This window comes from Macaca thibetana, chromosome 14 (genome assembly GCF_024542745.1).
Source record: "Macaca thibetana thibetana isolate TM-01 chromosome 14, ASM2454274v1, whole genome shotgun sequence".
Lineage (NCBI taxonomy): Eukaryota > Metazoa > Chordata > Mammalia > Primates > Cercopithecidae > Macaca > Macaca thibetana.
The window spans coordinates 63010510-63033361 of record NC_065591.1 but is presented as its reverse complement, the minus strand read 5'-3'; the positions used below and the strand labels follow the sequence as shown (position 1 = coordinate 63033361).

The window sequence follows — 22852 nt, the reverse complement described above, 5'->3', positions numbered from 1 at the left end:
CTTTCTCCTTTCTTAAAAAAATTTACTATATGCAGATTAACTTCAGCATTGGTTTCCAATATATACATTTTGTTGCTATAGTAATTCTTCTTTGACTTAAGTTTGGAGGCACCTCTCTACTTTTTTTCTTTCTAGTTCTCTGCCTGTATCCTGGTACAGTCATCATCTTGTCTCCTACTTCATGGAACATTCTGACCCCCTGTTCTTAATTCAGGCAAAGCACAGATTGAAGTCGGCTCAGGGCCTTTGCACAGAACAGAGACAGCTGACACCATGAATGACATCATTTTTCAGGTGAAACCTGCTCCTTAGGCTAAAGAAATGTCCTGTTCCCATTCTACCTTGTAAGTACTTATAGGGTGGCTGTAGCATTCACCTACCAGGAGTGGATCATCAGTTTATAGGCTACAACTTCCACTGAGTTCAAGTTCTTTGGCCTAGCTCATACATTCAGTCCTAACTTTTGGAGTTTCTTAGAATAACTTTAGAATAAACTGTTTGGACTTTGACTTTTTAAAAGTCTAAGCATGAGCTTTGGAGTCCAACCTGGGTTCAAATCCAAACCTTGCAATGTACTAAGTGTGTGGCTAAGTGATTTGGAGACTCACTTTGCTCATGTGTAAAGTAGAGATGAAAATAGGATACTCTTTGCCATTAACAAGCCCTAGGCTAGTGAGAGAGACAAATATATAAACAGGCAGTGACAATAGCACATTTTAAGGGCTGTAATGGTAGTATGCACAGGACCTGTGGGAGATGAATCAGGGTGCAGTGATCTTATATGTACTGGTATAGCAGAAACTACATTGTCAGCCAGCACGCAGGCAAAGGTACCAGTTTCCAGACAAGCTGAGCTACATATCAGTGAGAGTAGGCATAGTTTGCAATCTGTCCCAGTACCTTAGCCAGACACAAGATGAGGCAGCAGCTCCCCCAGATGGTTCCCCTCATGTTTCCAGGAAAACCTGATGGTGGCTTGCTTTGACAGATAGGGAAATTCTTTCTCACTAAGCAGACTGTTGTTTTCCTTCCCCCTCTCTTTGTTGTTGAGTCTGCTTTGTCTATTCTGGATGATAATCCTGTCGATGACAGGGATGAGATATATTTGTAAGACTTGTTTGTGTATATGTCTATATATGTGTATATGTCTATATGTGCCTTTGTGTGCGGTTTTTTTTGTATGTGTGTGTACATCATTTTGTGCTTGTGTGGGTATATGTCTTTCTGCATTTAGATGTGTCTGTGTATGACAAGAAGTGGAAGGAGAAGAGGAACACTGAGCCAAGGAAGTAGGGGCTGAAAGAAAGCCCATAAATGAGGTTGAGGATCAAGGAGGTTAGGGACAAAGGGTTTGGCCTGAGGTATAGGACACAGGACCTGGAAGAAAAAGCAGAGCCAGAAATGTAATTAGCAGCCCAAAGATGCTGTTAGTCTAGACAGAATCTGGGTCCCACAAAGTGGTAGGCAGAATGCAGGTATCGTCTAGCAGCCAGGAGTAGTCAAGCTAGCAGAGAGAGAAAAGCCATGTTTCAGGTATTAAAAACTTCTGACTCTTCCTGTCCAAGGAGGAATTGGCAGCTGGCTCCCAAGTCCCTGCTTCCCTTCAGACCTAACTGGTGTTTGTGTTTGTTTGACTATATATGTATTTTTTCAAGTCCTTCTGTGCATGTCTGTGTCTGCATATGCCTCACATTCAGTGTACTTGTACTTCATAGCATTAAGAAGAATTGTCTGATTCACTTAAGTCCAGTGAGTTTCCTTTCATTCATTCTTGTATTCTTCTCCTCACTTATAAATACCTCCTTTGAAATCTTTCTTTTTGATGTGCTGCTTGCCTTCTTTCTCTCTTTTTTCTTCAAACATATTTAGTGTGTGGTTTGTACTGGATGCTGGATATGCTTTGCATACCCATTTAAAGACTATTAAGATGAATTTCCTACCTACAAAGATCTCACTTCACTTACTGAGACAGAAAAACATACATATTCTATTCCCATAGAGATTGTAACAAGAGATGAGCCCTGCATGCTCTGGAAGTACAGAAAAGAGTTAACCCATCTGAAGAGACAGAAAACACTTCCCAGAAAAGGTATTGCCTGAGATGAATTTTTGGAAGTGAATAGGGGTTTACATGGGGAGGGGGCTGAGCATGATACATCATGTGGAGTAACAAGTATGATGTCCTTGGGAATCTGTGGTTCAGTGGTTCTTTTAACTTGAGCAAATGTAATAGTGGGGCAGAGAGGGAGAGGTTGGGAATAAGATTAGAAAGGCAGGCTCTAGCCAGATTTGTGTGCCATACTGAGGAACTTGGATTTCATCCTAAAGTTGAAAAGCTAGAAGTAAACAGAGCTGGTCCTAATTCTGACTGAAGGTATGTCAGGAGCAGGTTTTGCAGAGGAGGTGAAGTTGGAACTTGGTTTTTAAAGATGAGCAGGAGTTTACTAGATGAAGAAAGGAAGAAGAACATTCCAGGAGAGGGGAACTTAACGAGTAAAGGCAGGAGACAAAAAATATGGCAACTCTGGGAGACATCAAGTAGGGAGGTATTTAGAGAATAGTTACTTCATCTATAAGATAGGGACACCAGTAACATATACCTTCAATGGCTGATGTGAGGCTTGAAAAAGATCCTTTTTTTGTAAACCATAGAGCTGTGTGCAAATTTCTATAGTTGTTGTGTTATCCAGTTTCTTGTAATTTTTTGTCAGTACCCAACATGCATCAGGCCTTCTCAGGTATAGATCCACATAGGCATATACCTCAGCACTTTGGCACTGGCTGGATGAGAGCCATGCCCTCTTTTATCTAGCCACTTGGTGTCTTGAGGAGGCAGAGGTAAGATTAGAAGTCTCTGGGAAGTCACTGGTAAGATCAGAACTTGCTGGGTCCCTTGACAAGGGGGATCATACTATTTATTCTTGTTTATCCTCAGACACTAGGTTTCTCCTCAGATAAACTGGTATAAATAGTATGAGCCCCCTTGTCAAGGGGACCTAGGTTCAGAATAGTCAAACACATATGAAGCATCTTCTACATATAGGCACTATGGGGGACTGTGCCTTAAATTATCTCCTTTTCTCCACATTGTAACTATGAGGTAGTTTGCATTTTACAGGTTCTAGGTGACATAGTGGTCAGTGTGAGAAATGTGATTCAAGACATTATCTGTGAAATTCTTTTTCCTATATGACACTTCATAAGCTTTGTGATTTCTCTGGATGTTGACCAAGCTGTGTGATCAGTTGAGAGTGCAAAACTTTGTGCGGTCTCAGGCAGTATGGGGCTGGAGAGAAAGCTGCTGGGCTCTGTCTTTGGGATTGAGTGATAACACTTTCCTCCACATAGAACAGTGGTTCTTCCCTTCAAGGACAGACTCTCTTCTATATATCTGTCTCACCCAGATGCTTTCAATATGGCTGATTAATCTGTGTGTCCTTGGATCTCAACACAAGACCTGTCACATAGTAACTATTCCGTAAATAATTGGTTAGGCAAATGAAAGAACAAATGCTGCTTAACAAAGTCTTCTGGAACTCCTAATGCCTGCACTATTCTTCTGCCTTCTCTTGTGTAGTACAGTACTCTAATAGGATATTTTGTCCTTAAGGACACACACACACACACACACACACACACACACAGTGTGTATATATATTTTGTATTGCTCATTGACGCATAAGCCTAAATCCTCCCTCTTAGAGTTGATTAGATGCCAGAAGCTTCTTGGGAGAGGCATGAGTTCGTTTTATTCTTATATTCTTTGTCCTTAAGCTTCTTCCCATACTACTGCCCAAAGGTGAGTGTCATTTATAAGAAACACATGGTGAGCTCTAACTCTTTTTGCCAAGTCAATTGAAGTGGGTGTTCTATTTTGGAAATGGAGTCCTAGAGGTTTTCCTGCTGTTGAGTGTTTGGCTGGGTTTGTGATCCTCTCAGGGTGTTGGAAAGCCGTGTATAGGGATGGTAGCATGAGGGAAAACTGAGCGTGGAATTGAAGTTGCCTTTTGTTCGTGGGGATTGTCAGGGAGAGAGATTTCCCTAGCACCTGAAGCCAGAGCAGAGGGTGGATTTATTATATCTAGTCCAGGGATCAGCAAACTGTTTTTTCGTATAGCCTGCAAACTAAAAATGATTTTTAAATTTTTTTCTTTCATAATTGAGATTTTATTGGTTGAGGATCAGTACGGACATTTCAATTTGTACACAATTATTAATATACATACTGAAAATCTAAAAAGCCATGTATTGTAATTCTTTTTTTAAAGTTATTCCAGTGACTTTCCAGCTTAGAATTTGGAAGCAAATTGTCCTTAAGAGGCTATCAAGTACCGGCATCCTCACATGTTGATAAGCTGTTACATACGTCCTACCAATTCACAACTGAACAGCATGTACACTACATATTCAGATTTTTAATCTTTCACAGCACAGTAACCAAGTTATTAGGAAAACAGGACTACCACAACCAAAGATGTTACAGAGTGCACACAGTTCTGACAGGGAGAGCCATGATCAAGGAGTGGTTTTCTTTAGGAAACAAGTCTACCAAAAAACAACATAGAAGTAATTTAAAATGTTCAAGACATTAAATGCAGGACTGACTCCATATTGTCATTTAATATGCATTGTATTATAGGATATAAAAACTAACCCCCCATCTATCGAGTGTTAAGCTGACACCAAAGATAGTTAAAGCCTCCCTTAATTCAATATCCCACACTATTTTCTGGTTGTACCAAAAAATAAACAACCAGTGAATGATTGCACCTCTTAAAGCATTTACACTTAAAAATTGGGATGAGGTGGGATTCCCTCCTTCTAAAAAATGTTTCTAGAACTACTAAAAAAAACTTGTATTTACAAAATAGTTGATAAAAATATTCCTCTGGATTGTACAAGAAGGGAGACAGGGACCACTGATAACACATGATGTGTGGTATTAATCAGACTTGGTTTCTTTCTCTCCTGCTTCATCAGAGGCTGGACTCTCCTCAGTTTTCTTTTCCCTGTTTTCTGCAGGCAAATGTTCTTTAGTTTCTTGGTTAGCCACTTTGGCCTGTTTTCTCTTTGCTCCCGTTTTCCCTTTTGTTTGCACTTTTTTGTCTGAAGATTTATCCTTTGCTGCTACCTTTTTCTGCTTCGCTTTCACTTTTGCAGGAGCAGGTTTAGCAGACAACCGCGCCTATCTTCTCTCGGGCTCTTCCTTGGCGGCCCCTTTGGCAGAGCTGACCTTCCTCTTAGTCATCCTGGCGGCGTGGAGGGCGCCTGCGGGATGTCTGCGAGCCGTGGCGCAGGGAGAGGCTCGGCGAAGCTGGGCTGCCTTGGCGAAGCTGGGCTGCCTGGTCACTGCCGCTCCTCCCGCCGCCCGGCTGCTGAGACCCACAGCAAGGGTGATGGGAGAACCCTGATTTTTACATTTTAAAATAGTTTAGGGGGAAAACTAAAGAAGAATTTCAAGATGTGAAATTTATATGAAATTGAAATTTCAGAGTCCGTAAAGTTTTATTGGCATACAGCCACTCTCATTTGTTTACATATTGTCTGTTGCTGCTTTTACGCAAGAACAGCAGAGTTGAGTAGTTGCGACCACCAAGCATAAAATATTTACTGTCTGGCCCTTTACAGAAAAAGTTTATCTGGCCTAGTGTAACCTATCAATTAAAAAAAAAAAAAAAAAACAGCTTCTTGGAGGAAGAATTCACATACTGTGCAGTTCTCCCATATAGTATACAATTCAATGGGTTTTAGTATATTCACAGATATGTGCAACTATCACCTCAGTCAATTTAAAAACATTTTTGTCACCTCAAAAATAAACCACATACACATTAGCTATTGTTCTCTCCCCTCATTTCCCCCAGCCCTAAGCAACCACGCTTGTACTTTCTCTTTCTGTAATTTGCCTATTATGGACATTTCATGTAAATACAGTCATATAATATGTGGTCCATTGTAACTGGCTTTTTTCACTTAGCGTGTTTTCAAGGTGCATTCATGTTGTATCAGTACTGCCTGTACATGTTCATGTATATATATCTGTATTTTATTTCTTTTCATGGCCAAATAATATTCTATTGCATGGACATACCAGTTTTGTTTAGCCATTCATCAATTTATAGACATCTGGTTTGTTTCACCTTTTGGCTATTATGAATACTGCTGCTATAGACATGTGTAAGTTTTTGTGTGGACATGTGTTTTATGTTTTGTTTGGATGTATACTTTTATTTCTTTTGGTACATACATATGAATAGAATTGCTGGGTCATATGGTAACTGTGTTTACCTGTTTTAGGAACTGCCGGAGTATTTTCCATATAAAAATGGTTCAAGTGGCTAAACCATTTTTACATTCCTGCCAGCAGTGTGTGAGGGATCTGATCTCTCCACATGCTCATCAACACTTGTTATTGTCTGACTTTTTGATTATAGTCATCCTAGTTGGTATAAAGTAATATCTCATTATGATTTTGATTTACATTTCTCTGATGACTAACGGTATTGAACATCTTTTCATGTGCTTAATGGTTATTTGTATATCTTCTTTAGAGAAATATTTTCTCAGATCCTTTGCTCATTTATTTTTTTATTATTATTTTTAAAAATTTCCATCTTAATTTTATATTCATGGGGTACATGTGCAGGTTTGTTACAAGGGTATATTGCGTGATACTGAGGTTTGGGCTTCTATTGATTTTCTTATGCAGATAGTGACCGTAGCATCCAATGGGAATTTTTTCAGTCCTTCTCCCTATCCCCACTCCTTTTGGAGACCCCAGTATCTATTGTTCACATCTTTGTGTTTATGTGTACCCAAGATTTAGCTCCCACTTGTAAGTGAGAACATACAATATCTGGTTTTCTGTGTCTGCACTAATTCACTTAAGATAATGGCATCTGGCTGCATTCATGTTGCTGCAAAGGATTTTCATTGCTTTTCATGGTCAATATGTACCACATTTTCTTTCTTGTTTTTTTTTTTTTTGAGTCAGAGTCTTGCTCTGTAACCCAGGCTGGAGTGCAGTGGCATGATTCTGGCTCATTGCAGCCTCAGTCTCCTGGGTTCAAGTGATCCTCCCACCTCAGCTTCTGAGTAGCTGGAGCTACGGGCATGCACCACTGCCTGGCTAATTTCTTTGTACTGTTTTGTGGATACAGGGTTTTGCCATGTTGCCCAGGCTGGTCTTGAACTCCTGGGCTCAAGCTCTCCTCCCACCTTGGCCTCCCAAAGTGCCTGGCCTGTACCACATTAATTAATGGCATCTAGGTTGATTTCATGTCTTTACTATTGTGAATAGTGCTGCAGTGAACATATAAGTGCACATATCTTTTTAGTAGAATAATTTATTTTCCTTTAGGTATGTATACAGTAATGGAATTGCTGGATCGAATGGTAGTTCTATTTTTAGTACTCTTAGATATCTCCAGACTGCTTTCCACAGTGGCTGGACTATTTACATTTCCATCAACTGTATATAAGTGTTCTCTTTTCTCTGCAGCCTTACCAACATCTGTTTTTTTTTTTTTTTTTTAGTTTTCAATAATAACTTTGCGTCCTGGTACGGTGGCTCACACCTGTAATCCCAGTGCTTTGGGTGGCAGGCGGATTGCTTGAAGCCAGGAGTTTGAGACCAGCTGGGCCAACGTGGCAAAACTTGGTCTCTACAAAAAAATACAAAAATTAGCTAGGCATGGTGGTGTGTGCCTATAATCCCAGCTACTCAGGAGGCTGAGACATGAGAATGGCTTGAACCCAGGATGCGGGGGTTGCAGTGAGCTGAGATTGGGCCACTGCACTTCAGCCTGGGTGACAGAGTGAGACTCTGTCTCAAAAAAATTTTTAAAATAAAATTAAAAACCTTTGCTCATTTTTAAATTGGGTTGTCTTTTTGGTATTGAGTTGTTAAAGTTCTTTATATATTTTAGATACAAATCCCTTATGAGATATGTGATTTGAAAATATTTTCTCCCATTCTGTGGGTTGCTTTTTTACTTTCTTGATCATGTCCTTTGAAGCACAGAAGTTTTTAATTTTGATGAAGTCCAGTTTATTTATTTTTTTGCTGTTGTTGCTGCTCATGCTTTTGAGGTCATGTCTAAGAAACCATTGTCAAATCCAAGGTTGTGATGACTTACCCCTGTGTTTTCTTCTAAGAGTTTTAAAGGCATCTGAAGCTTAATGTGCACCAAGCTGGATTCTAAATATTATCTCATCCAAAACCTGCTGTATACACTGCCTTCCTCATCTCAGTTGAAGGCAAGTCCATTGTTTCAATTGCCTGGGCAAAAAATATTCTAAATAATTCATAATTTTGTCAACTCCACATCTATTGGTAAATCCTGTGGGTTCTCCCTTTAAAATATATCCAAAATAGAATCATTTCTCACTATCATTCCACTGCAGGCACCAAGGCTCAGTAGTCTCCGAGCAGATAGCCTTATCTACATTTACTCTCAGTGTAGCAGCTAGAGAGCTTTTTCGAAAAACAAAACAAAACAAAACAAAAAAACGTAAACCAGATCATTTTGCTCTGCTCAAAACTTGTGATAACTTCATTTTTTGTTTGATGTGAAAGCCACAGTCTCCACAAAAGTTAGCAAGGCCCTCTGTGATCTGGTCCCCACTTATTCTGATCTCCTCTCTGACTTATATTCCCCTTGTGACTCACTGTAGCCACACTCTTTGGTGTTCCTTCATACTCTTTTGTATCCCTGCTTTAGGGCCTTGGTTCTAGCTCTTGCCCCTGCCTGGACTATCGTTTCCTTAGATATTTAGTTTATGCCCTCATATTTCCATATGAAATATACTTTGTGGCTGGGCATGATGGTTCACACCTGTAATCCCAGCACTTTGGGAGGCCGAGGCAGGCAGATCACTTGAGGTCAGGAGTTTGAGACCAGCCTGGCCAACATGGTAAAACCCTGTCTCTACTAAAAATACAAAATTAGCCGGGCGTGGTGGCATATGCCTATAGTCCCAGCTACTCGAGAGGCTGAGGCAGGAGAAATGCTTGAACCAAGGAGGTGGAGGTTGTGGTAAGCAGAGATTGTGCCACTGAACTCCAGCCTGGGCGATGGAGGGACACTCTGTCTCAAAAAAACAAAAAAAACAAAACAAAACTCCCCCAAAATATTCTTTGTCATTTGTCATACTTCATCTTATCAAAGAGACCTTTCTCAGACCACCCTATTTAATAATGAAATCTGTACCTCTACGCCATTCCTGGCACCTAGATCTTCATTATGAATCACTTTTTAAAATAATTTTTAAGAACTTATCATCTGGATTTTATTATTTAATCACTTATTGTTTTATTATTTATTGCCTGTAATATAAAGTTTATAAGGGAAAGGGATCTGCTTTTTTCACTGCTATATCTCCAGTACCAAAACAGTACCTGGCTCAGTATTGGTACTTTTTTGTACAGATTCAAAGTACTATCTGGGGTCACTTACTAGCCTCAAGAGCTTCCTTTAGTATTTTTTTGTAAGGTGTGTCAGTTAGCAATGAATTTTCTCAGTGTTTTTTTATTCCGGAATTGTCTTTATTTTTTACCTTCATTTTTTCACGAGAGTTTTGCCGGACATCCCCCTCACTTCAGTGAGCCCTTTGACTATGTTATCCCTTTGTCTTCTGGCATCCATTATTTTGGTGAGAAGTTAACTGTTAATCTTACTGGGGTTCACATGTGTGTGATGAGTCATTTTTCTCTTGCTGCTTTCAAAGTTTTCTCACTGCTTTTGACTTTTAGCATTTTACTTAATGTGTCTATTTGTAGATCTCTTTGCATTTATCATATTTGGAGTTTATTAGATTTTCGTTATGGGTAGATTAATGTTTTTAAAAACACTTTGGGAGGTTTTTCAGCCATTATTTCTTTGAATATTTTTCCTTCTCCTTTTTCTTTCTTTCTTTCTTTTTTTTTTTTTTTTTTTTTGAGACATAGTCTCACTCTGTCACCCAGGCTGGAGTACAGTGGCACAATCTAAGCTCACTCCAACCTCTTCCTCCTGGGTTCAAGCGATTCTCGTGTCTCAGCCCCCCACCAAGTAGCTGGGATCACAGGCATATACCACCACACTTACATTAGTAGAGATGTGGTTTCGCCATGTTGTCCAGGCTGGTCTTTAACTCCTGGCCTCAAGCAGTCCACCCACCTTGGCCTCTCACAGGTGTGAGTCTTCCTGCTCCTTTTTCTTTATCTTCCCTTTCTGCTATTCGTATTATACATACATCGGTGTGATTAATGGTGTTCTACATTTCTCTGAGGCTCAGTTCATTTTTCTTCATTCCTTTTTCTCTATGTTTTTAGGATTGTATAATCTCTTATCAGTCTCTCTGGAAGTGTGCTTATTCTTTCTTCTGCCAGTTCAGATCTACTATTTAGCCCCTCTCCTAATCCACTTCAGTTATTGTACTTTTCAACTCCAGAACATCCATTTGGTTCTTTTTTAAAACAATAATTTCTGTCTCTTTATTGACATTCTTTATTTAATGCAACATTGACATCATGCATTCCTTTACCTCTTTAAAGATCATGATTTTCTTTTTTTTTTTTGTCTTTGGACATATTTATAATGGCTAATTTGTAGTCTTTTTCTGTTAAATCTGACATCTGGTCCCTCTTACTGAGAGTTTCTGTTGCCTCCTTTTTTCCTGGTATGTGGGTAACACTTTCCTGTTTCTTTGTTTTTTTGTTTTGTTTTTTGTTTGTTTATTTGAAGCTGAACATTTTTGATAATATATTGTAGCAACTTTGGGTACTTGTCTGATTCCTCTGGGGCTTATGATTATTTGCTTGTTTATTTATTTAATGACTGGCTAGATTGTTTAAGTGGTTGATCCCCCTCCTCCCACAGTGTAAATCCTCTGATGTTGCTCCTCAGAGGACTTTGGTATGCCCACAGTCATATTTGGATGATAATGGTTTGGGCAGAACTTTGTCTCTTTCCCTGGCCACACCCAGCTTTTTGGGTTCACTAATTGCCATATGATTGCTCTGCTCTTTTCAACAATGCCCTGAGGCATAAATTGCTTCCTAGACTAATCCAATTACATTAGGGTTCCTTTGAAGGGAAAGTTCCTGAGGTCATTGTTTGAAATTTGTTCTTTGTTGGTTTGTTTTTGGAGATAGAGTCCCAGTCTTTCACCCGGGCTAAAGTGCAGTGGCATGATGATGGCTCACTGCAGCCTCAAACTCCTGGACTCCATTGATCCTCCTACCTCAGCCTCGTGAGTAATTGGGACCACAGGTGTGTGCCACTGCACCTGGCTTTTTTTTTTTTTTTTTTTTTAAGTTCTGGTATATATGTGCAGGATGTGCAGGTGGCCTGGCTAATTTTTAAATTTTTTTGTAAAGATGGGGTCTCCCTATGTTGCCCAGGCTGGTGAAATTTGTTCTTACCCCAAGAGACTCCTCCCAGCTGTCTTTTTCCCTAGTTATCTCCAGCAAATTCTCTAGTCTACAGTTTAGCCTGTATCTCCAATGAATCTACTAATCTTTTCCTTTCACCACAACTTCTACTTTTTTGAGAGCATCCTACCCTTAGTCTTGAACTTCTCTACACTTTGTTGCAGAGGAGGTCATTTTCCCTGGGAAGAGATTCAGAGCTCTTTGTTTTATAGCCTGCTTCCTCTGCCAGGCAAAATCTTTGAGTCATGGTTCTGGAGCTGGGGTCGGGGACAATGACATGCTTCTGAGTGACACCACCACTTTAGGAGCTGAGGACTTGGTGGAGGGGTGGCAGTAGCCTCAGGTCTTTTTGATTTGCTTCTCCCAGAGTGTAATAACAATCTTATGAGCCAGGGCAATGCCAGTTGTGGCTCCAGTATTCTCAGTGGCACTGCATCCAAGGTAAAGCTCCCGTTATATGAGTAGGGGTTAAACGGGACAAAAGAGGCCCACCTTTTAGCTGCACTCACTTACAACTTAGCCTCAGTAACATGTAGCTGGGGGAAGGATCAGAAATGCTAATATCCTGCTCAGAACATTCCAGGCAGCTAACCCTTCAACAGGGAGCTTGAGAGAGAAGGTCTGTGTTTTTAGCTGCCTCAGCGTGGAGTGGAGTTTCTGTGTCCTTGAGTTGGGAGAGGCAAGGCAGGGAACAGGTTAAATATTGTGGACTCTCGCTGTTCTTAGATTTTCTTGAGCATATGTTTCTTCATTGGCTGTGTGCCTTTACGACCATTTCCAGAAACTTTAAATGGTTGCTTTTGAAAAATAAGTTTCACTAGTTTTACTGGAGAGTGGGTCTGTGGAGCTTCTCATGCTGTCAAACTAGAAGTCCCTTCTAACCCATCAATTTTGTAACTGTCCTTTCTCATAATGCATTTTCTCCAGTGCTGTGCATTCATCCTATATAAATGTGGCAGTATTGACCCCAATTAAGAAGATAACCTCTTCCCTTTGGGGAAATATTTTCTAATTAGTGATCTATTTCTGTCCTCCTTTCATAAAACAAAGGTTCCCCAGACAGTAGTCCTTGGCTAGCTTGGATACTTTGGTTCTGACAGTTTGTAAGACTGGAGATGTTAGAGTTTCCCTGTATTTGCCATTCTGACCAGGTACCTGGCAAGCTGAAACTTTTAATGCTGCCTCTAGGATTTCACCTGTGTCATGTGCCCAGTGTTTTAGTGAGGCATCAATGATGATTCCATGACAAGCACTGAGCTTTCTCATTGACCTCAGAGGGATTCTCTGTATCTGTGTATGTGCCAGGTGCTGGCAATAAAGGAGTAAAAGGAAAGGTAATGTTGCTGCCTTTGAAGAAGTTCCCCTAGTGGTGGAGATAGCCATAAAACAGATAAGGACAGTATAATTTATTAAGTGGATACAGTGAGGCACAATGGCTTGCACTTGTAGTACCAGCTACTTGGGAGGCTGAGGTGGGAGAATTTCTTGAGCCCAGAATTCAAGACCAGCCTTAACAATATATCAAAACCCTGTCTGTAAAAAAAAATAAAATAAAATTTTAAGAGTGAACACTGTGATACAGTTGCAGAAGAGGAAGCCCTAAGTCAGCTTTTCCCATGTTACAGTCACTGACACATAATCTGGATCTCAACAGATGACTAGGAGTGATAAGGAGAATGTTTTAAGTGAGGGAATAGCATGTACAAAGATATTGTACTGGTAAAAAGCCTGGTACTTTCAGAGAGTTTTAAGTAATTCATTATCATTGGGAATTGGGAATTCATTATCATTGGGAATGGGAGGAAGTGGCAATTGATGCATTGAGGAAGGCCAGCCCATAGAGGAGGGAGGGTCTTGCATAAAGTTGTAAAGTTTTGATTTTAAATGGAGTTAAAGCTTTAAAAGCTTTCAAAGAATCATAGAGTAGAACAGAAAGGACCTTAGAGGTTAGTAGACTACAATGTCTTGTCTTTACTGTCTCCATTTCTGACCTCTTGACACATGGACTTTATATAGCAAGCACTTAGAAAATATTCATTTTCTATCCCCTCTGTAGGTCTTCCTTACATATGAGAGATCATGCATCACTGTAATAGTGGGCCCTAGGATTGTACATTCTTAGTATCTTTAATCCTTCTTAAAACATATTACATACACACACACACACACACACACATACACACACACACACACAGACAGGAGAGCTTATTTTTGTGCCAGGCACTATTCTAAGGTATTTAGTTGAATTTACTCATTTATGCTTCCCTCAACATGAGGGTTGTTAGGTTTTTGTGCTACTATCTTCATTTTACAAATGATGCAAGTTACACACTGAAACTAAGTGATGGAACGAGGATTCAAACCCAGGCAATGGGGTCTAGAATCAAACTCTAAAGTATCATGCTACATTGAATCCAAGCTAGTGTAACTCTCTGGCTCCTGGCTAAATATCTTTGTTTTAGATAGGCTGACAATTTGGGGACCTTTTTCTTTCTTCTATTCAATAGACAATTATGTCTTGACTAGCTATTGTAAGCTAAACTCTCTGCTACATGTTACAGGACAAACTCCAGAGACACTCCTTTAGTTATTTAATAACCACACACCCTGCTCTGTGCCAGGCCCTAGGCTTGGAGATGGGTTTATGGAGCTAAATTAATTATTCATTTATGTATTGCAGAAAATTTGCAAGATGCGGGCCGGGCGCGGTGGCTCAAGCCTGTAATCCCAGCACTTTGGGAGGCCGAGACGGGCGGATCACAAGGTCAGGAGATCGAGACCATCCTGGCTAACACGGTGAAACCCCGTCTCTACTAAAAAATACAAAAACCTAGCCGGGCGAGGTGGCGGGCGTCTGTAGTCCCAGCTACTCAGGAGGCTGAGGCAGGAGAATGGCGTGAACCCGGGAGGCGGAGCTTGCAGTGAGCTGAGATCCGGCCACTGCACTCCAGTCTGGGTGACAAAGCGAGACTCTGTCTCAACAAAAAAAAAAAAAAAAAAAAAAAAAAAAAAATTTGCAAGATGCTGGGTGAAGAATAAATGATAAATAAAATATAGTCTCTATTTTTGAGTTGCTTAAGGAGAGTAAGAGGGGGATAATTAAATAGTAATCGTAGAATATTGGGATAAGTACTGTCATTGATGTATATGTACCCTGACAACTATGGGAACAAATAGGATAGGGCAATGAACTCACATGGGAGAGATCTAGAAAACTTCACAGAAGGCAGTGACTTTTTCTTTAATAGACAAAGAGTGGGAGAAAGCATTTTAAATGGAGCACCTTGTGCAAAATCTTGGGGGTATAAAAGATCATGGTTTGGTCAAGGAGCAGGAAATGGCTTGATGTGTCTAGAGCAGGCAACTTTTTCTGTAAAGGATTAGATAGTAATTATTTTAGACTTTGATAGCCATAGAGTCTCTGTTACAAATACTCAACTCTGCCTTTGTAGCATGAAAGCAGCCACAGAAAATATACATCAGTGCATGAGCCTGGCTATGTTTCAGTAAAACTTTATGAAAACTGGCTGGGCATGGTGGCTTATGCCTGTAATCCCATCACTTTGGGAAGCTAAGGCAGGAGGATTGCTTGAGTCTATGAGTTTAAGACCAGCCTGGACAATATGGTAAGACTCTGTCTCTACAAAAAATAAAGAAAAAATTAGCCCCTGTGCTTGTAGTCCAAGCTACTCGGGAGGCTGAGGCAGGAGGATTGTTTAAGCCCAGGAGGCTGTAGTGAGCCATGTTCACGCCACTGCACTTCAGCATGGGCAATAGAGGGAGACTCAGTTTCAAAACCAACAAACAGCAAACTGGATTTGGCTTATGGACATAGTTTTCTGACCAATATCTGGTGTGTAAGGTGTCTGGTAGGGAGGGAGAGTGGCCAGGAAGGTCCCTAGAAGTTAATATTGTAAAAGGCCTTGAATGTCAGGCCAAGAAGCTAAGGCTTTATCTTGTAGGTAATGGGGAGCCATGAGATGTTAAGTAAGGGAATTGGGATAGATATTTACTTTAAGATTGTTCTGGTGTCCAATATGGTAGATAAACTGACAGAAAAGAGACTAGATGTACAAAGATAAGTGAGAAATGACTGCCCTATCCCTGCCCATGAGCAACAACTTCTGATCTCAGTGGAGACAGATATTTCACCCATGAAACATCCATGTCCTAGAACTCTGTAAATGACATTTAGAGCTATTGTACCTGAAATATGGTATGATTCCTTGCTAGATGTTCAAGAGGTGAATAAGAGTTGGTAAACTTTTCAGATCTGGAACATGTGACTTATGGGTTTGATATGGCTTGGTTCTCTGTACCCACCAAATGTCATGTTGAATTGTAATCCCCAGTGCTGGAGATGGGGCCTGGTAGGAGTGATTGGATTATCGGGGTGGTGTTCTCATGAATCATTTAGCACCATCCCCTCTTAGTGTTGTATAGTGAGTGAGTTCTCATGAGATCTGGTCCTTTAAAAGTGTGGTAGCACCTGCCCCCTCGCTCTCTCTTCCTCCTGCTCTGGCTGTGTAAAGTGTGTCTGTTTCCCTTTCACCTTCTGCCTTGATTGTAAGTTTCCCAAGGCCTCTCCAGAAGCAGAAGCTGCTATGCTTCCTGTACAGCCTGTGGAACTGTGAGCCAATTAAACCTCTTTTCCTTATAAATTACCCAGTCTCAGGTATTTCTTTTTTTCTTCCTTTTTTAATTTTTTTTTGGTGGAGTCTCACACTGTCACCCAGGCTGGAGTGCAGTGGCACAATCTCGGCTCACTGCAACCTCTGTTTCCTGTATTCAAGCGATTCTCTTGCCTCAGCCTCCCAGGTAGCTGGGACTACAGGTACAAGCCATGATGCCAGCTATTTTTTATGTTTTTAGTAGAGATGGGGTTTCACCATGTTGGCCAGGCTGGTCTTGAATTCCTGACTTCAAGTGATCTGCCCACATCTGGCTCCCAAAGTGCTGGGATTACAGGTGTGAGCCACTGTGCCTGGCCACAGGTATTTCTTTATAGCAGTGTAAGAATGGACTAATGTAGGGTTCTAAATCTTGTGGGCTGGTGAGGGGGGGCGGTTGGAGAGCAGCAGAGAAAGTGGGAATGGAGGTGGTACGATTTGGTTTGGGAAATGTGGAAGGTAAGTATTAGGGAACGAGGTTGGAAAGGGGAGGGAAGAGTTACTGATTCTAAGGAAGATCCCAGGAAAGCCATCCAGATTGCTGTACCCAAAGGTGTGCTGCTCTTCTTCTGGCTTTATGTCAGTGAATTCTGTTCTCTGGTGAATCAAGCTGGCTGGGCCTGTTTTGTATTATAGAGAGATGTCTCCCCTCTTCTCTGCTCCCACTCTCACTACTTCACTACTGCTTAACACTTGGGATGGGTTTATGCCTTGTGCCATCTCCTGGGAGATCAGTTTTCTGGGCGCGTGGAACTAAATATACTCACTGACAGCTGGTGCCTTGGCTCTTTGGAGAGCTATTGAGCTGTATAGTTCTAGCCAATGCTACATTCTCCATGGTAAGGCAGGACTCTTGGGGAGCCTCCTTACGTCTTCCTGAGAGAAGAGCTGCTTGATCTCAGTGTGAAATAGTGAATCCCTTTAGTGGGATCCAAAAGCTGCCTCTTTAGCTTTGTTATTACCTTTTGTTACTTTTAAACTTTGTCTTAAATCAGACGTTAGCTATTAGCTGGATGTGGGACAGTGTTCAGAGTAAGATGTGGTAATGCCTACTTCAAGTATACTGGACATCAAAGTATATTTGATGTCAATATACTCAGTATTTTATTCTTGGGTGCTATACTTATGGCTGGGTAACTGGGAACTTCTGTTGGGAGTATATGGTTTGGCAGGGGAGATAGACATCTAATAAGACTGATAAAGGTATTCACAGGCATTATGGGGGCACAGAAGAGGCCACCTTTGATCAATAATCTTTTTCTGTTACTTTCCTCTCCTTATCTCACTCTCCTTCTAATAATAATCTCAATTAATATCTGAATTGTGCTTTCAAACTCATAGTACTTTAGTGTACAATAGGAATTACAAACTATACCCCTGAGGGACCAGAGGGCATTGTAACTGAGTAATGTGGGCTGTATAAATGCATATGCATAAGTCTGTGAATGGTGAGAGCTGTGGGAAAATGGAGAGCACACGCCTCTTCGGAAGGAATAGCTCTGGCTGATTGTTGCCATGTAGTTATGTAATCCAAGAGCAGTTCTAAGAGATAGGGGATTGAGGCCTCCATTAGCTCCTTTAGCACCAACTTCCCGACCTTTAAGATACCCCAAATTGTATAACATATATATATTCATACACATATATAATATAAATTATACATATATAAATATATTTTATATATAGTCATATGCCACATAAGGGCATTCAGTCAACAATGGGCCACATATACAATGTGGTTCCATAAGATTGTAATATCATATTTTACAATATCTTTTTTATGTTTAGATATGTTTAGATACACAAATACTACTGTATTACAACTCCCTACAATATTCAGTACAGTAACATGTTGTATGGGTTTGTAGCCTAGGAGCAATAGGCTATTTCATATAACTTAGGTATGTAGTAGGCTATACACATCTAGCACACTCTATGATGTTGACACAATGATGCATTTCTTAGAATGTATCCCCATCATATGTCATAAGTGAGATGACAATTTTACCAGAGGCTAATTGATATAAACAAGAGTTAAGTTCCTATGTCATATTTCTGGTCACAAAAACATCACCAAACTTACAAATAAAGACCAAAACACTTACAATATGAAACACTGAAATAAATGTGAGCTATATGTACATTTAAGAAAGATTAATGAAAACAAGTAAGATAATTATTTACCTACTTATTTCAGTGCAGGGTTAGAGTGTCCAGAGCTTATCCTAGCAGCTCAGGGTGCAAGGTGGGCACCAACTCTGGATAGGACACCATTCCATTGCAGAGCATACCCACACACACACCTACACTCACTCAGGCTAGGACCATGGAGACATGCCGATTCACCTAAAATGCACATGTTTGGGACGTGGGAGGAAATCAGAGAACACAGAGAAAACCCATGCACACATGGGGAGAGCATGGAAACTTCACACAGACAGTAGCCCCAGCTGTTTTTCATCAACATTATGTTTTTCATCAACATTATAAAGAAACGGACTTGAAATAAATGGTATTATTTGAGGAGCTGCTGTATATATTTATTCTTTGATATGGACAATTGATTTTTTCCTTAGGTTTAAGTAAAAGTTAATAAAAACATCTTCATAAAAAGTTGCATTTTAATATTAATTTGTGGCCGGGTGTGGTGGCTCATGCCTGTAATCCCAGCACTTTGGGAGGCCGAGGCAGGCAGATCACTTGAGATCAGGAGTTCGAGACCTGCCTGGCCAACATGGTGAAACCCTGCCTCCACTAAAAACACAAAAATTAGCATGATGGTGGGTGCCTGTAATCCCAGCTACTCAGGAGGCTGAGGCAGAAGAATTGTTGAACCCGGGGGTCAGAGGTTACAGTGAGCTGAGATCATGCCACTGTACTCCAGCTCGGGTGGACAGAGTGAGACTCCATCTCAAAATAATAATAATAATAAATAAAATTAATTTGTAATGAACAATCTTCATAAAAATAGTGTGCTTGCTATGCAAATGCAACCTCATGACAAGTCCCTTAGCTATCACTCTCCTTTTCCAATTAAATTGTTAGTCCTTAAGCCACTCCTGTATAAAATTCTAAAGTCATTGGAGCTTACTGTGGCTAGACATTTTTATTTTTTATTTTTTTGAGACAGGGTCTTGCTCTGTTTCCCAGGCTGGAGTGTAGTGGTACGATCATGGCTCACTGCAGCCTTAACCTCTTGGGTTCAAGTAATCCTCCCACCTCAGCCTCCCAAGTAGTTGGGACCACAAGCGCACACCACCACATGTGGCTAATTTTAAAATTTTTTGTAGAGATGGGGTTTCACTATGTTGCCCACACTAGTCTTGAACTGCTGGGCTCAAGCAATTTTCTCCCACCTCGGCCTCCCAAAGTGCTAGGATTTAAGGCATGAGCCATGGAGCCCAACCTCTTTTGATTTGTTTAAAAGATAGCCTGAGAAGGTGGACTTTTAATGAAATTTTCTGATTTTTTTTTTTTTTTTTTTTTTTTTTTTTTTTTTGAGACAGAGTCTGGCCTTGTCATCCAGGCTGGAGTGCAATGGCATGATCTTGCCTCACTGCAACCTCCACCTTCCAGGTTTAAGCAATTGTCCTGCCTCAGCCTCCCAAGTAGCTGGGATTGCAGGCATGCGCCACCCTGCCCAGCTAATTTTTGTATTTTTAGTGGAGACAGGGTTTCACCATGTTGACCTGGCTGGTCTCAAACTCCTGACCTCAGGTGATCCACCTGCCTCAGCCTCCCAATGTGCTGGGATTACAGGCATGAGCCACTGCGCCTGGCCAAAATTTTCTGAGTTTTAAATTTAGTTTCAGCTGGTTAAAATGCTGTTTAAAGTGCAGGCCAGTAAAAGACACATGCAAAGGCAATTTATGACTTCTGCAAACATGTCTCATTTAATCCTTACTATACCCGAATGAGGGGCATTATTAACCCTAATTTTGAGAGGAAAATAGGCTCAGAAAGGCAAAGTAGCTTGCCCAAAAGTCACACCGCAAGTAAGTAGCCAGTTTCTATGGGTTCTGCCTTTCTTTCTTTTTTTTAAAAAAAATTATTATTATATACTTGAAGTTCTAGGGTACATGTGCACAATGTGCAGGTTTGTTACATAGGTATACATGTGCCATGTTGGTTTACTGCACCCATCAACTTGTCATTTACATTAGGTATTTCTTCTAATGCTATCCCTCCCCCAGCCCCCTACCCTCCAGCAGGCCCCGGTGTATGATGCTCCCCTCCCTGTGTCCATATATTCTCATTGTTCAACTCCCACTTATAAGTGAGAACATGTGGTGTTTGGTTTTCTGTCCTTGCAATATTTTGCTGAGAATGATGGTTTCCAACTTCATCCAAGTCCCTGCAAAGGATATGAACTCATCCTTTTTTATGGCTGCATAGTATTCCATGTTGTATACGTGCCACATTTTCTTTATCCAGTCTATCATTGATGGACATTTGGGTTGGTTCCAAGTCTTTGCTCTTGTGAATAGTGCCACAATAAACATATGTGTGCATGTGTCTATAGTAGCATGATTTATAATCCTTTGGGTATATACCCAGTAATGGGATTGCTGGGTCAAGTGGTATTTCTAGTTCTAGATCCTTGAGGAATCGCCACACTGTCTTCCACAATGGTTGAACTAATTTACACTCCCACCAACAGTGTAAAAGCGTTCCTATTTCTCCACATCCTGTCCAGCGTCTGTTGTTTCCTGACTTTTTAATGATCACCATTCTAACTGGCGTGAGATGGTATCTCATTGTGGTTTTGATTTGCATTTCTCTGATGGCGAGTGATGATGAGCATTTTTTTATGTGTCTGTTGGCTGCATAAATGTCTTCTTTTGAGAAGTGTCTGTTCATATCCTTTGCCTACTTTTTGATGGGGTTGTTTTTTTGTTGTAAATTTGTTTAAGTTCTTTGTAGATTCTGGATATTAGCCCTTTGTCAGATGGATAGATTGCAAAAATTTCCTCCCATTCTATAGGTTGCCTGTTCATTCTGCTGATAGTCTCTTTTGCTGTGCAGAAGCTCTTTAGTTTAATTAGATCCCATTTGTCTATTTTGGCTTTCATTGCCATTGCTTTTGGTGCATAAGTCATGAAGTCTTTGCCCATGCCTATGTCCTGAATGGTTTGCCTAGGTTTTCTTCTAGGGTTTTTATGGTTTTAGGTCTGACACTTAAGTCTTTAATCCATCTTCAGTTAATTTTTCTATAAGGAGTAAGGAAGGGATCCAGTTTCAGCTTTCTACATATGGCTAGCCAGTTTTCCCAGCTCCATTTATTAAATAGGGAATCCCTTCTCCATTGCTTGTTTTTGTCAGATTTGTCAAAGATTAGATGGTTGTAGATGTGTGATGTTATTTCTGAGGCCTCTGTTCTGTACCATTGGTCTATATCTCTGTTTTGGTACCAGTACCATGCTGTTTTGGTTACCGTAGCCTTGTAGTATAGTTTGAAGTCAGGTAGTGTGATGCCTCCAGCTTTGTTCTTTTGGCTTAGGATTGTCTTGGCTATGCGGGCTCTTTTTTGGTTCTATATGAACTTTAAAGTAGTTTTTTTCCAATTCTGTGAAGAAAGTCAGTGGTAGTTTGATGGGGATAGCATTGAATCTATAAATTACCTTGGGCAGTGTGGCCATTTTCATGATATTGATTCTTCCTATCCATGAGCATGGAATGTTCTTCTCTTTGTTTGTGTTCTCTTTTATTTCATTAAGCAGTGATTTGTAGTTCTCCTTGAAGACATCCTTCACATCCCTTGTAAGTTGGATTCCTAGGTATTTTATTCTCTTTGTAGTAATTGTGAATGAGAGTTCACTCATGATTGGCTCTCTGTTTGTCTGTTCTTGGTATATAGGAATGCTTGTGATTTTTGCACATTGATTGTGTACCCTGAGACTTTGCTGAAGTTGCTTATCAGTTTAAGGAGATTTTGGGCTGAGACGTTGGAGTTTTCTAAATATACAGTCATGTCATCTGCAAACAGAGACAATTTGACTTCCTCTTTTCCTAGTTGAATACCCTTTATTTCTTTCTTTTGCCTGATTGCCCTGTCCAGAACTTCCAATACTATGTTGAATAGGAGTGGTGAGAGAGGGCATCCTTGTCTTTTGCTGATTTTCAAAGGGAATGCTTCCAGTTTTTGCCCATTCAGTATGATATTGGCTGTGGGTTTGTCATAAATAGCTCTTACTATTTTGAGATATGTTCCATTGATACCTAGTTTATTGAGAGTTTTTAGCATGAAAGGCTGTTGAATTTTGTCAAAGGCTTTTTCTGCATCTACTGAGATAATCGTGTGACTTTTGTCGTTGGTTCTGTTTATGTGATGGATTACGTTTATTGATCTGTGTATGTTGAACCAGCCTTGCATCCCAGGGATGAAGCCAGCTTGATCGTGGTGGGTAAGCTTTTTGATGCGCGGCTGGATTTGGTTTGCCAGTATTTCACTGAGGATTTTCACATTGACGTTCATCAGGGATACTGGCCTAAAATACTCTTTTCTTGTTGTGCCTCTGCCAGGCTTTGGTATCAGGATGATGCTGGCCTCATAAAATGAGATAGGGAGGATTCCTTCTTTTTCTGTTGTTTGGAATAGTTTCAGAAGGAATGGTACCAGCTCCTCTTTGTACCTCTGGTATAATTTGGCTGTGAATCCATCTGGTCCTGGACTTTTCTTCGTTGGTAGGCTATTAATTATTGCCTCAATTTCAGAACCTGTTATGGGTCTTTTCAAAGATACAACTTCTTTCTGGTTTAGTCTTGG

At 40.5% G+C, this 22852-nt stretch overlaps 2 protein-coding genes and 1 pseudogene across 5 annotated transcripts in view; 1 reads left to right on the top strand and 2 right to left on the bottom strand.

The window, feature by feature from the left end:
- Window positions 1–22852, bottom strand: part of RHOG (ras homolog family member G) — a 1041648-nt gene that overhangs the window by 153371 nt on the left and 865425 nt on the right. The window lies entirely within an intron of this gene.
- STIM1 (stromal interaction molecule 1) overlaps window positions 1–22852 on the top strand; it is a 217224-nt gene that overhangs the window by 121442 nt on the left and 72930 nt on the right. The window lies entirely within an intron of this gene.
- LOC126935278 (non-histone chromosomal protein HMG-14-like) lies at window positions 4943–5248 on the bottom strand (annotated as a pseudogene).